General features: G+C 42.6%; 1 protein-coding gene across 1 annotated transcript in view; it reads left to right on the top strand.

Annotated features, from left to right (window-relative positions):
• Positions 1 to 16,339, top strand: part of CDC73 (cell division cycle 73) — a 2,122,897-nt gene that overhangs the window by 1,579,238 nt on the left and 527,320 nt on the right. The window lies entirely within an intron of this gene.

Here is a 16,339-nt window from a genome sequence, read left to right as displayed (position 1 = left end):
CTATGCATGGGGAGCTCACTTAGCAGGGCAGTGCATTCAGGGCAAATGGAACCCGGGGCAAATGCACCTGCATATCAACCAAAAAGAAATGTTAGCTGTACAGAATTCCCTGACAGCCTTCAAGGACCACATTCTTCCAGGACAATTATTGGTAAAGACAGACAGCACCACAATTATGTGGTACATAAACGAGCAGGGGGGAACCCACTCGTACCCTCTCTGCAGACTAACCATGGCTCTGTGGAGCACAGCCTTGAGCTACCAAGTGCACCTACAGGCTCAATTCCTGCCAGGCAAGCTAAATTCACTGGCAGACCACCTAAGTATAAATTTCCTGGACCCACATGAGTGGAAACTGGAACCAAAGATATTCAACCTGTTGAGAAACAAATGGGGGAATCCAGGGATAGAACTGTTTGCCTCCCCTCAGAACTACCAATTGGACAAATTCTGCACAAGGACTTCCCACAGTCAAGCTTGGAAAGTGGATGACCTGTCCTTTACCTGGGAAAGCCTCTCAGTTTATGCCCCCCCCCGGCCTCTCCTCTCGAAGGTTCTGCTAAAGATCAAACAGGACAAACCAAGGACAATATTGATTGCACCAGACTGGCCATGCCAGCACTGGCACCCCCTCTTGCTCAGTATGTCACTGCTGGAACCATGGCACCTGCCTCAGACCCCTTCCCTGCTGTTCCAGCAGGAGGGCCAGAATCTCCACCCTCAGCTTCAAACCCTGAACCTTGCAGCCTTGCTAATTCCTTGAGCTCTCCAGTAACGTCCCTCAGTAAGCAGGTGCTAGGTGTCATTCTTGTGGCAAGGAGGCCTAGTACTAGAAAATCCTATGCTGAAAAGTGGAAAAGATACTGTCCCTGGAGCCAGACTCGGGATGGGCACAACGGTGCCCAGTTTACTGCATATTCTTCAGTACTTAACAGAGATACTCCACAAGGGCCTTTCCTTCTCGTCAATTAAAATTCATGCCTCTGCCATTTCAGCACATTATAAGACTGAACCACCCCTCTTCTCTCACCCCCTGCTAAAGCCTTTCCTCAGAGGGGCCAAAAATTTAAGACCACCCAGGAGAGCCCCTACTCCAGCCTGGGACCTTAACTTTGTATTGGAAAAGCTCACTCTACCTCCGTTTGAGCCAGCTGCAACTGCAGAGTTGAAATTCCTTTCTTGGAAAACAGCTTTCCTTCTAGTCATCACTTCAGCAAGAAGAGTGTCTGAATTTCAGGCCCTCATGGCAGTGGAGCCCTTCATAATCTTCCATGCAGTCAGGGTGTCCCTCAGGACCAGTCCTTCCTTTATGCCCAAGGTGGTGTCTAGTGTGGCCCTTAATCAGTCCATTCATTTGCCTACTTTTTTCCCAAATCCACAAAACAAAGGAGAACGAATACTGCACTCTTTGGACGTGCACAGACAAGTTAGATTTTATTTGGACAGGACTAAGCCTCTCAGAAAATCTGAACAGCTGCTGGTTGGCTTTGCTTCAGGGGCAGAGGGGAAGGCCATTTGAAAGCAAACCATTTCTAACTGGATAGCTCATTGCTTTCATTTCTGCTATAAGCACCATGGAAAACCTACCCCACAGGGGATAAGATCACATTCCACCAGGGCTGCATCTACCTCTACAGCCTATCTCAGTGGTGTCCCTACCAGGGACATCCTAGAAGCTGCTACCCTGGAGCTCTGTACATACCTTCACCACGCATTACCACATGCCTATTTTTTCTAAATCCAGAGCTGGTTTTGCCACTGCAGTCTTGCAGGGCTTAGCTGGTCCTAATGCTCTCTAACTTCCTCCTCCCTTCTTTAACTTTGGGAATCAACCCAAATGTATTGACTGCAACAGTGAAACACGAAGAACATAGTACAGTTGTGTACACTTGCCATAAATGTAGATATTCGAGTGTATTCACTGTTGCAGTCCTGGTTACCCTCCCTCCAACTCCCTGACTTCTCTTGGCTTATACTTTCCTCTTGTTTAGTGTACTTCAGCTTTCTGGTGTATTTGCTTTTTGTTGGAGGTGTAACCTAACATATAATTGCTTCCCATTATGGGGGCACCTGACATCTGGGGTAAGAAAAATGATGTAATGGTGTCTGCTGCATGTTTTATACCCCTGACGACGACCTGACATCATGGAAGAAGAGACCGCATCCGACACAGGAATCCAAGACTTTCATATTCAGGCCGGCAGAGGGCTACCTGCAGGCAGATAACCCAAATGTAATGACTTCAACAAGTGAGTACACTCTAACATCTACATTTATGGTAAGTGTACACAACTGTACTTTATATTTGCAGAGATGATAATGAACATCGAGTAGGGTTATGCTTGCCAGGAGCAAAAATAGAAGATATGAAACAAGCTTTGGAATGCTTTAATGTAAGGAAGTATGGATCTGTTTTTATTCATGTTGTGCTTTAATGTAAGGAAGTATGGATCTGTTTTTATTCATGTTGGTACAAATGATGTCACCAACAAAAATTCTCTGACTGTTAGTAGGGAACTGACAGCCCTCCTAGATAGTATAACTTGTACTGGTGTTAGGACATATTTTTCGCAAGTCACCTATAGACAGGATAGTCAGGTCACTGTGAATGAAAAGATTTTTTGGATAAATACCTACATGGAAAAAATGTCCTGTTTTAAAAAATGGAAATGTGTAGAGCATCCAAGCCTTCTTTAGGGCACGTGTGTTCAGACAAGATGGTGTGCATTTGTCTAGATCAGGAAAGATAATTTTTGCAGCAGATATTTTGCAATATTTGACAAACACTAGCCAGGATTTTTGGCAGGTCAAAAATGTAACGGTTCACAGCAACATTTGATGCATCTCTAATGGATGTCCTTCAAGGATGCATCTGCAGTCCTTACAAATGGGTAGTCCTGTCGTCAGGCAGCCCTTCGGTCGGCCGGATTCCAAAGTCTGGGTCTGGCTTCGGCTGGTGTCGCACTTCACCCGACGTCATAGCTGCAGTTTTTCAGGTATAAAGGCATCAGCCGACGCCATCTTCCTCAGTCTTTCTTGCCGCGTGGCGCCCGAAGCAGAAGCTGTTCGCAAGTGCCGGTCGGTCAGAACCAGAGATTTCATACCGAATACTACTTCGAAGACTTCTAAAAAGCTAAGTACCCCGTTGGGGACTCTTTCTTGCCTCAGCCGATGTCAGAAAAAGTGAATAACTGTTTAACTTGTGGGAAACAAATACCTCATAAAGATTTCCACTCTTACTGCTTACCTTGTTTAGGCCCAGACCACGACGTAGCAGCTTGTCTAGCCTGTGCTTCTTTTAACCGACGGACGCTTAGACGTCGGTCAGAATTTGCAGAACAGTTTTTCGGCTCTGAATTTGCTTATATCATGCCGTCGGACCCTCTGACTTCACAAATTACCAAAAAACGCAGGGAAAAGGACCGACACTCGCGGTCCGCGGTTTCGGCCGAAACCGGTTAAATAACCAGTGTCTCGGTTTCGCTGAAACCGAGCAAGCGTTTCTTCCCCCTGCCGAAAACATGCCTTCTACCGAGGCCTCTTCTAGCCTGGTGGAATCGGCTTCTGAAATCCAACCTTCTGTTGCGGTTTCTCAGGAATTATCAGACACTATCCCCTTGGATATTTCAACCCCTGCACGTGGAGCTGCTAGGCCTCCTGCAGCCATGTCTATTAAGGCCTTTGCCAGGGCTAAAGCAGCTAAAGCTTCAAAAACGGTGCCTGTTAAACCCCCTTCTCACAGGCCCAGCACCAGTTCCCATATGCTTTCTTTGGCTGAGGATCTAATTTCTTTAATTCGTGGCTCCCAGCCTCATCCAGACAGGGCCTCTCATCCACCTCCAGAGAAGAGGCCTAGAGCAGAGCCCCCTGAACCAGTATCCACAGATGACTCCTCTGGTGACTCAGAACATACAGACCCTCCTGAGGCTCCTTATTTCCCTTACGAAGACTCTGATGCTGAAGAGTCCATTCCTTCAGCCTCTCCACCTGAGGAATTTTCCTTTGGGGAAACTTTGCATGCTATGAGGGAACAATTTCAGTGGCAGGGCCAAGATTTTTCAGACTCCAGAAAAAGGCTTAGAACCTTTCTACATTTGCCACAGCATAGGCCTTTAGCTATACCTCCAGTTCTTTCTGTTGTAGATGATGCATTTAATGATGCTTGCACTGCTCCTGATTCATTACCTCCGGCCCCTGCTAAGCCCGATAGGTTCTACAGGGTCCCGGACACTCATCACCATTTATACAAGGCTCCTTTTGCAGATCCAGAGACTATCTCCCAGGGTCCTAAAGCTGTAGCAACTACATCTGCTAAAACCCTCCCTCTGAAAGGGAATCCAGATCCTTAGAGAGATGGGGTAAAAAAGTTTACACTTCTGCTACTTTGTCAGCTAGAGCTTTGAACTGCCAATTCCATACGATTCAATATCAAGAGTTTATGCTTAATCAGTTAACTAAAAAGCTGTCCTCTGAAGAATCTCTAGATAAAAAATATGTTCAGGAAATGGTACATAACATACAGCAGGTTAGTAACCATTTTTTAAAATGTGGCTATGATGCACTGGAGGCTTCCTTTAGATCAGCCATGACTGGCACAGTTATCCGGAGACATGCATGGTTGAAAGAGCAGGCATTACCAGACCATGTCAAATCTAAGCTTTTGGATGCACCCATGGACAAGGTCAATTTATTTGGTTCCCTTGCACAGCAGGTACTAAAGAAGATGGAAGAGAAGGCTAAATCTGTACAAACAGTGAAAGATTTCTTACAGGTTCAACCTCCAAGGTTTAGCAGGAACTGGCCCTCCAAAAATTGGTCCTTTCCAGACTCCTCTAAGACACAGAGAGGCAGGAATAGGTGTTCAAGAGGCAGAAACCAATCCAGGGGTGCCTACAGGGGACGCCAGTGGCAAGGTAACAACCAGCGAGGCACGGACGCCGCCACCACCACTACAACAACACAATCACAGTGACTTGGATGTGGCACCGCCTACCAGGGAACAACTGGAAGCACCCGTAGGCGGAAAGCTAACCTTATTTTCAAAGAACTGGCATTGCATCACAAGGGAAAAATGGATTTTGCAAACTATAGACCAAGGTTACAGGTTCCATTTCCATACTCTACCAGGAAAGAGAGGAATGCCAAACCTACCACCTACTCAAAGGGCAGAAGCTCTAAAGCAAATATCTCAATTATTAAGAATGAGAGCTGTGGAAAAGGTACCATCTATGGAGCAAGGAAAGGGATTTTACTCCAGACTCTTCCTGGTACCAAGAAAAGAGAACAAATGGAGGCCTATTCTCGACTTGTCCGCTTTAAACACATTCCTCATTGTTCCAAAATTCAAAATGCTGACCCTACAGCAGCTTCTTCCCATGCTGGGCAAGGAGTCTTGGCTGGTAACTCTAGATCTCAAGGAGGCATACCTGCACATCCCCATACGACCAATTTGCAGAAGATACCTCAGATTTCTTGCAGGATCAGAGCATTATCAATTCTCAGCATTGCCCTTTGGCTTATCTACTGCCCAGAGTGTTCACGAAATGCCTGGCATCAGTAATTGCTCATTGCAGACTTCAGGGATCCAAATTTATCCCTACCTGGACGACTGCCTGATTCAAGCGGACAACAAAACAAACTAACAGAAGACTTACAAAGAGTCATTTACCTACTGCAAGCCCTGGGATATACAGTCAATATAAAAAGTCAAGGCTGACTCCATCCCAAAGAATAACTTTTCTGGGTGCAGAGCTGGACACATCAAAACAAATGGCATTCCTAACTGCAGAAAAGCAAGAGCAACTACCTCTCTACTTCTTGGCATTAACAAAGCAGAACCATCTAACTGCAAGAAAAGTACTGCAAGCCCTAGGCTTCATGGCATCCTGCATAATTCTGGTCCCTCATGCCAGACTGCATATGAGAAAGCTACAGTGGTACCTAAAGAATTTGTGGTCCCAACACAAGCACAGCCTAGAAACCAAAATTCCAATAATCCCATGCCTGAAACAAGAGTTCCTATGGTGGGCTCAGGCCTGTCAATCAAACAAAGGATTGCCCTTCTGCAACAGTCAACCAAGCCAAACCATCACGACAGATGCCTCAGACCTCGGTTGGGGGCACACATGCTGGACAAGTGCATACAAGGCTTATGGACTCAAGACCAGCTGCGCCTGCACATAAATCTAAAGGAAATGCTGGCAGTAAAATTGGCAATCCAGTCATTCAGACCATTTCTCCAAGAAGGTCAGTTGATGATAAGGACAGACAACACCACAGTTATGTGGTACATCAACAAACAGGGAGGCACACATTCATATCCTCTATGCCGGCTGGCACTGGACCTATGGGATGTGGCTCTGAGCTACAACATTCTGTTACAAGCAATTTTTGTACCGGGAAAAGAAAACATTCTAGCAGACATTCTAAGCAGAACTACCACAGATGCCCACGAATGGATGCTGCATCCGGACATCTTCAAAGCCATCACAAGAGAATGGAGATTACCACAAATAGACTTATTTGCATCCCCACTCAATCACCAGCTAAAGAAATTCTGCACAAGGACGTACCACCCACTTGCTTGGAAGGTGGACTCCCTATCTTTCAGTTGGAAAAACCTGACAGCTTATGCATTCCCACCACTTCCTTTGATGCACAAGGTGCTTTTGAAGATCAAAGAGGAACGTCCAAGGATCATTCTGATAGCTCCAGACTGGCCAAGACAACATTGGTACCCACTGCTGAGGAGCATGTCTCGGGAACAAATATGGACACTGCCCTGATCCCATTGCTGTTAACACAGAACAATTACAACATCCTGCATCCAAACCTGAAAACTCTGCAGCTAACTGCCTGGAACATTACATAAGGACAATTAACCCAGATTTATCCCAAAGGGTTAAAGACATAATCCTTGAGGCTCGTAGACCTTCAACAAGAAAGAATTATGCAGCAAAATGGAAAAGATATCTCATTTGGAGTACTGCAAAAGGAGAAGATGGCGCTAGTAAACATAGCCAACATCCTGGAGTACTTGGCAGAGCTCTTCCATGCAGGCCTGTCCTATTCTTCAATCAAGATACATGCATCAGCTATTTCAGCAGAATACAGCTTGGATCCTCCTGTCTTCTCTCATCCTCTGCTCAGACAGTTTCTGAGAGGAATTAAAATGTAACACCTCCCAGGAAACCACCATTGCCAGCATGGGACTTGAACTTTGTGTTAGAAAATTGACACTTCCCCCTTTCGAACCAGCAGCAACAGCAGAATTACAATACTTATCCTGGAAGACTGCTTTCCTACTGGCAATCACCTCAGCAAGAAGGGTCTCTGAACTACAGGCATTAATGGCAGTGCAACCCTTCCTGATCTTCCATCAAGATAGTGTCCATGAGAACAAATCCCACATTTATGCCTAAGGTGGTATCCAGAGTATCTTTAAATCAGGCTATCCACCTACCCACATTCTTCCCCAACCCACAGAACAGGGAGAAAGACTGTTGCATACCTTGGATGTACATAGGCAATTACGCTACTACCTGGACAGGACCAAGTCCAATAGAAAAACTGACCAGCTTCTGGTAGCATATGCAACAGGAAAGGAAGGAAAACCTATTTCAAAACAGACAATCTCCAAATGGATAGGAAATTGCATTAGATTTTGTTACTCCTACCATGGAAAGAAAACTCCAGAGAACATCAGGCCTCACTCCACAAGGGCTACAGCCACTACCACAGCTTTCTTACGAGGAGTGGCTACCAAGGACATTATAGAGGCTGCTACTTGGACCTCCGTGCATACATTTGCCAAGCATTACAATTTACCTTTATACTCTAGATCCCGAGCAGGTTTTGCCACTGCTGTTTTGCAAGGGATCCTAACTACACCATAATCTGTACTCTTTCCTCCTCCCCTAGTTTAGCTATGGTATTCTACCCATTTGTAAGGACTGCAGATGCATCCTTGAAGGACATAGTACAGTTTTGTACCTACCATAAATGTAGATGTCCGATAGGAATGCATCTGCAGTCAGGATTACCCACCCACCTTCCCCTCTGTGGTACTCCTAGGGTATTTGCCATCCTTCAGCTAGCTTGGGGGGGATCTATTATGGTGTATTTGTTTGTATATATGTACATACATGCTTATTTTATGTGTTTGCTCTCTACTATTTGGAAACATTGGCATTTATCCAAATTTAGCCATCAAAGAGGGCACCTGGCATCTGGGGCAAGAAACACTGAGGAAGATGGCGTCGGCTGATGCCTTTATACCCGAAAAACTGCAGCTATGACGTTGGGTGAAGTGCGACACCAGCCGAAGCCAGACCCAGACTTTGGAATCCGGCCGACCGAAGGGCTGCCTGACGACAGGACTACCCATTTGTAAGGACTGCAGATGCATTCCTATCGGACATCTACATTTATGGTAGGTACAAAACTGTACTTTGTTAATGCTAGGAGCATTAATAATGTTTTTTTATTAGAAAATTTGCTGTGTTCCCACAAGATTGATGTTATAGTTTGTGAAACATGGTTAAAGAACAATGACTGGAAACCAGTTCTGTTAGGATATAAATGTTTTTACTGCAACAGACATTCTAACAAAAAATCAGGTGGAGGTGTTATGATAGGTACTAAAGATAGCTATGAGACTTGTGATTATTACATGTTCAGTGATAACACCAATACTATAGACTGTGTAACTGTGACAGTAAAGACAACCCTGGAACATACAACAATTGTTGGGGTGTTACAGACCTGCAAAGTCAAGTGCAGATGACCTAGAGGAATTCATACATTTCTTACATGAAACACAGGAGGGAAGAATAATATTAGCTGAGCACTTAAATTTACCAGAAACAGACTGGAATAATAATGATTTAACAACTGTGGTAATGAAATTATTCACAGTGTATATTCAGGAACAACAAATGCTTCAGATTGTAAAAAAACTACCAGAGGACGGAATATACTAGATATTGTTTGTGTTCCCAAAGAAATTACTGTAACTTCAAGTCAAGTTTTACCACCATTGATGTGCAGTGATCATGGGGTCATAAAGGTTAACTTGTTGCTATATAATTCTGCCAAACTGAAATCTAAGCCAATGCACAGAAGGTTAATTACAGATTACAGGGAAGCAAAACAGTTACTATATAAAACTAACTGGAGTGAGGTGTTCAGTGGAAAAACTGCAGATGGAATGTGGAAAGTTTTGAGAGAGAAACTGCTTGAGTGCAAAAAGTCAAAAAAATGTTTAACATCAGGGGGTATATTTCCATAAGAACAAGATACCTGATTAAGGTGAGAAACAAAAAAAAATTAAGAAATGGAAGAGATGTCAAACTACAACTTTGAAAACTGAAATAAATGAGCTGGACGAACAGAATAAGCGTAGTGTTAGACAAGATCAAGAAAAAGTTGAAGAAAATTTATATAAAGATATTGAGCATAATAGGAAACCTTTTTATAGATACATAAGGTGTGGAAGGATTTAAGATACACAAATTGATAAACTGTGTGCAGATTCTAAAATTTATTCTCAGACACAATAGACTATAGATATATTTACAAAATCTTATGCAAAACATTTTGGCTCCACAAAAAGGGGTGGTAAGTTGTCCTAGTGACATCCAGGTAACCCCAGATAATGGAATCAGATTAGTTTATAATGAAAAAGAACTGTGCAAACTGGATCCAAACAAAGCGCAGGGAGGAGACGGAGTAAGTAACAATGACCTGAGAACACCTAAGCAAGAACTTACACTGCCATTACATCTATTATTCACTAGGCCGTATAAATATGGGGAGATTCCTTAAGTTTAGAGACATGCACTTATTAAACTTGTCTTTAAGGGAAAGGGGAGTAGGACAAACCCAGAATCATATAGACCCTTAAGTCTGCTTTCATGTTGTGGAAAAATAATGGAGAAGGTAATACTGGGTAAGTTATTGTCAGAACTGGATAGGTTGGGACTTGAAACCATATATCAACATGCATATGTTGACAATAGATCTATTACCACCTGTAACATGATCTATAACAATATAATAACAGCTATGAATGAAAAATTGTGCTGTGATGCGATTTATGTAGATTTAACATCAGCATTTGACAGGGTCATGCACAAAACACTGATCAATAAATTAGTACAACTAGGTATTGATGTACTGTTGATAAGATGGATAGCTGCATGGCTTACAAATAGGACATGGCAAGTATCACACACCAACTGGACAGGTGAAATCCTTGGTTACAGTCAAGGTGTCTCTGTACTAGGCCCTTACTTGTTTAGATTGCATCTTTCAGACCTTACGTTTTCATCCGAGGTGTTCTACACTCTATATGCGGACGACCTGAAACTGGGAAAACTGATTACAAGTGTTACAGATAAGGCATGTCTGCAAAATAATTGACTAATATTGACCATTTGGGCACAGGAGAATAATATGTTGATAAATACATCAAAATCTAAGTATATAAGATTTGGGAGACATAAACTGAAAGGTGAATATTTATTACAGCACACAGTGATTGAAACTGTAGACTCATTTAAGGACCTGGGTGTATGGGTAGATTCAGCTATGAGTTTTTCTAATCATATCAACCAATTGGCTAATGATAGTCATCGAACTATAGGTTGTATAAAGAGTTATAAAGTCTAGCAAATCAAACATAATGAAGTCCTTGTTTGTTTGTTACATTAGACCATAACATGAGTATGAAATAACAATATGAAAACCCTATAGGAAAACAAGCATGAATAAACTGGCAAGAGTACAGCGGAAGTATAGTAAGGGCATCCATGGATGTGAAAATCTAATTTATTATGAAAGACTAAAATATTTGAACTTGTACAGTGTCTCGTACAGATGTTTAAGAGGAGATCTTATTCAGGTATATAGGTCATTTAGGGACAGCTACCTCTGGGAATGTTTGGGGTCATCAAAAAGTACTAGAGAATTGTCAGATAACCTTAGTAGAAGATATTCTATAGGAATAAGAAGTGTACTAATTGGTTCTCTGACAGAGTACTTGATGCTTGGAACAGAATACCAAATTACATTAAAGCAAGTACTAGTTTAGATATTTTTTAAGAACAGCCTGGACATTTGTTATGGGAACAAGTGTTTTAGCATATTGGCAAGCTAGAAGGGCTTTAATGCCCGTGCCTGAAACATTTGTATGCATGTATGTAATGATACCTTGTCTAAGGAAAGATTTTCTGTGGTGGGCAGCAGCATGCTACCACAACAATGGACTACCATTCTCACAACCCCACGCCACCCAGACCCTCACTACAGACGCATCAGACTATGCCTGGGGTGCACACCTGGACGACAGGTGCATACTGGGCCAATGGAGCCCACATCAAATACATCTGTACATCAACCAAAAAGAGATGGTAGCTGTCCAGCATGCATTGACAGCTTTTCAGACCCCTTCTCTCCCCAGGGGTCTACTGATCAAAACAGACACCACCACTGTGATGTGGTACATCAACAAGCAGGGAGGGCCTCACTCCTACCCTCTGTGCAGGCTCGCCATGCCCCTTTGGCACACAGTTTCAGCCATGCAACTACACCTGTTAGCACAATTCCTGCCAGGCTCTCTCAACTCTCTGGCAGACAACATAAGCAGAAATCTTCTGGACCCACACGAGTGGCAGCTAAACCAAAGAACCTTTACCCTTATAACTCAGAAATGGGGTACCCCAAAGGTCGACCTCTTTGCTTCCCACTCCCAACCATCAACTCAGCAAGTTCTGCACCAGGGAGCCTCACTGCAGGGCCTGGAAAGTGGATACTCTATCCTTCCAGTGGGTCAACCTCTCGGTCTGTGCATTTCCCCCACTACCTCTCATTACCAGGGTACTGCTCAAAATAAGGGAGGAAAAGCTGAGGTCAATCCTGATTGCCCCAGACTGGCCACGCCAGCACTGGTACCCACTGCTGTGCAGCCTGTCACCTCTGCCACCATGACATCTCCCTCAGATCCCAGCATTCCTGACCCAGAGGGAAGGAGAATTCATGCATCCCCAATCGCAGACCCTCAATTTGGCAGCCTGGCTTATTCCCTGACCACTGTACAAGATGGCAGTCTCAGTAAACCGGTTCTAGATGTTATATGTGAGGCCAGATGCCCTAGCACTGGTAAGTCTTATGCTGACAAATGGAAAAGGTTCTGCACCTGGATCCAGGCTAAGGGAGCCGATACGGCACAGCCCTGCCTACCTCTCATCCTGGATTACTTAGCTGACCTACTACACAGTGCTCTATCCTTTTCCTCTATTAAAATTCATGCCTTTGCTATCTCTGCTAATTTCAGCACTAAGCAACCTCTTTTCTCACACCCTCTCATCAAACAGTTCCTAAGAGGGGGCTAGCAACTTGAGGCCACCCAGAAGTCACCTAGCCCAGCTTGGGACCTAAACTTTGTGTTGGAAAAGCTCACCCTGCCCCCCTTTGAACCAGCAGCTTTAGCAGAGTTAACGTTTCTCTCATGGAAGACTGCCTTGATTCTGGCCATCACTTCAGCAAGAAGTGTCAGAGCTACAAGCGTTAATGGCTGTAGAGCCCTTCATCATTTTCCGTGCTGACAGGGTCTCCCTCAGGACTAACCCATCCTTCATGCAAAAAGTGTTGTTCAGTGTGGGTCTCAACCAATCCATTCATTTGCCCACCTTTTTCCCTAATCCACAAAACAAGGGGGAAAGTATACTGCACTTGCTAGATGTGTAAAGACAGCTCAGATTCTATCTAGACAGGACTAAATCATTTAGAAAGACTGATCAGTTGTTAGTCAGCTTTGCTGCAGGAGCAGAGGGCAAAGCCATATCCAAACAAATAATTTCCAAATGGATAGCACACTTCATCAATTTCTGCTACAAGCAACACGGGAAACCTCCCCCCTAAGGGGGTCAGGACACACACTACCAGAACAACCTCCACCTCTGCAGCTTTCCTCAGAGGGGTCCCCACCAGGGACATCCTGGAGGCTGCAACATGGACATCTGTTCATACCTTCACCAAGCATTACCACCTGCCTATCTTCTCCAAATCCAGGGCAGGCTTTTCCAATGCAGTCTTGCAGGGCATCCTAGCCAGCCCCTAGTCTTACTAATTGCCTCTACCCTTTTCCTCAGCTTTGGGAATGAACCCAAATGTGATGACTGCAACAGTGAAACGCGAAGAACATAGTACAGTTGTGTACACTTACCATAAATCTAGATGTTCGAGTGTATTCACTGTTGCAGTCCTGGTTTCCCTCCCTCCATTCACCTCGTCTCTCTGTCTCTCTCTCTCTCCCCCCTTACAAGGAACTTTTTGGTATTTACTTTCTACTAGTGGGATTTCTTTCACCATATACTAGCTCCCACTTGGGGGCTCCTGACAGGGCAAGAAAAACTGATGTAATTGCATCTGCTGCCTTACTTTATACTACTGATGACCTGACGTCAGTCCTGAAGCTTCAGCAACTGACACAGAAATATTAAGCCTCTAGTACTCGGGCCGACTGGGGCTACCCTGGCAGAGATAACCCAAATGTGATGAGTGCAACAGTGAATACACTCAACATCTAAATTTATGGTAAGTGTACACAATTGTACTTTCATCTTTTTGGAAGTATTTTTCTTTTTTCTAATTTCTCTCTCAATCTTTTTCTGTGTCTTGAAATTCTGGGCTTTTGACATAATCGTTAGTGCATTTTATTCTTATCCTCAATAGTCCACTTTATTGTCTTTATGGCTCTTCTTTGGCCTATCAGTTTTTGTGAACTACTGCTTACCTTCTACAACAGCGGGGCCATCCTCCCACTGGGCCTGGCTTGGCCCCATTGGAGGAATGTTTCTGTATTTTTCCTTAACTATTTAGCGAACTAAATGTATTAAAAACATTTTCATTGCTTATATTATACTATCCATGCTCATAAACAAGAGCTTCAAGTTTCTCAGTTTCTGTATTATTTTTTGTTTATTCTGCTCCCACATGTCCTTGGCAGCCATAACTTAAGTCTTTAGTCCATATTCCTAAATACTTCTTAGTCTCTCTCCACAGATATGGGTAACTGAACCAATATGTTTGCGGATACATATGTTATGGCTATAGCCTTTTTTTTTCCTTACTGTATATCCTAAAAAGACTTCAGACTGTCTCAAAATGTTCCACAATACTGAAATGTCCTTTTCTGTATTTATTAAGTACAAAGTAATATGTGCAAATAAAGCTAACTTTTCTTGAATACCATACTAATTATATCCTCGAATTTTGCATTCCTTATTTTCCCTGCCAATGGCTGCAAGTATAAAGCAAATAAAGGGGAAAGAGGGCATCTTTGTCTGGTTCCTCTGTTCAAGCACAACTTGTTGGAAGGGAGCCCTACCACATTAATTCTTGCCTCCAATCCTTCATATGTCCTCCTAATTAAATTTTTTATTGTATCCAGGAATGCAAATGCTTCCATTGCCCTACTTATAAAAGCCCAGCTTACTCTCTCAAATGCATTTTGTGCTTCAAGACACACCAGCAACAGCAGTATTTTTGTACATTCCTCTTCCCTCTGGATCTTCATTGTTCTTTTAATGTTATCAAATGTTTACCTCCTCTTCACAAAACTACATTGATCCATATCTATCAGTTTTGACAACACCTTTGCTATTTATTTTAGCTGGTGTAGGCATAAACACTTAGTCATAGTTTAAAATTGAAATGAGTTTATATGAAGCTGGATCTGATGAGTCTTGTGTAAAACATCCGCCACAGTTTTCTTCCAAGATGCAAGTGCATCCCCTCCTTTTTAAATACTCTTAAAATAAAAATCTTGCAGATCTTTGTCATTTTCTTCCCTGTTGATCGATTATACATCAGTTTTTATCTCATCTCCTCCAATCATAAATATCAGCTGCTGGGCCTCACCTACATCTAACCTTGGCGTAGTTAAGCCTTCCATAAATATTTCCATTTGTGCTCACTCTTGGTTTCCATATTCCTCTGCTTTATACACATTTTCATGAAGTTTCTGAAATATCTGTAGTACTGCTGTAGGATCTGTGGTTATTTGTCATGTCATAGGCTCCCTACGTTTGGCAACAGCCCCTTCTACTTTCTGTTGCCAAAGTTGTGCTAAATTTTTTTATTCTCTGGAGCTATCAAAAATAGTTGTTTAACAGTGATGTATCTAAACTCATGCATATTATCCACATAATCTGTTATTTTCTCTTTGACTCTGTAGTTGCTCCTCCTCTTGTTCTGTGAGAGTCCCCTTATTTTGTAATACTTGAACCTCTTCAGACTGAGTATTCCTATTGCCGCTTAACCTTATCTTTTTCTGTCTTATTTCTAACCAGTTTTCCACTCCATTTTATCCCATTCACTAGCTGTCTCTTCCAAGAAATTTATATCTTCTCTAATAATTCTCAAGTAATTTCAACTCTGCATTTCTTGAGTTCCTCTCTTTGTAACAGGTAGGTGGGAAAGCGTCAATATCTCATTTTTACTTTTTACGCTGCATTTTTATCTTAGTTTTTTATTGGTTCATGATCGGAAATAGTTATTGGAAGTTGCCAAAGCTTTCAATTAAAAGTATGTTCTCCTTTGAAATAAGTTCTATCCAGTCAAGCCCAGTTATTGTATTTTGGGTAATAATATATAAATTCTGTCTTGAGTTCCTTCTACTGAATTCACATCTTCTGTACCACATATTTTCGTAAATTTCTTCAGAAATGTACCCTCTCTTATATTTTCCCTTCTGGGTCCCCCTGATACATCCTTGTTATGGCAATCAAGTTCCAATTCCCACTTAGACCATTATACCTGCTGCAAGCTAATTATTTCAACCAAAATGTTCTTAAGCTCCATAATAGCAATTGTTGGTGGAATGTAAATACATACCAGTGTAATCACCTTTTTCAGTAGACCCTGCCACCACAAATCGACCATTGTTGACTTTTTGTTTTCCTCTTCTGTCACTATTTGAGCCCCTGTAAACAGTATTATTACTCCTTTCTGTCCCTGAAATTTCTGCTGAATATCTTTCTTAATTCTTTTTGTCAAGTTCACATGCTCATTTCATTCCCAGTGCATCTCTTCAAGTATTGCTATTTGTTTGCACTCAGCATTTCATAATATAATTCAATAGTCTTTCCTTTTTGTCTGTACCTGTAAGGCCATTTACATTCCAAGATAGTATAGCTAGAGTAGCCATTGTGTTAAAAAGCTGCTGTTCCCACCTGTTATACATGAGTTTTTTTATGTATATACAGTTTCTTTTAATCTCCATTTGAACCTATGTCACATTTTCAAGACTTTCTGCTTTAATTAAAAGCCTCAAGAA

The sequence above is a fragment of the Protopterus annectens genome, chromosome 10.part0, assembly GCF_019279795.1.
Source record: "Protopterus annectens isolate FY-2018-M chromosome 10.part0, PAN1.0, whole genome shotgun sequence".
Lineage (NCBI taxonomy): Eukaryota > Metazoa > Chordata > Ceratodontiformes > Protopteridae > Protopterus > Protopterus annectens.
The sequence above is the reverse complement of the archived record's forward strand: the minus strand, read 5'-3'. Positions and strand labels throughout refer to the sequence as shown.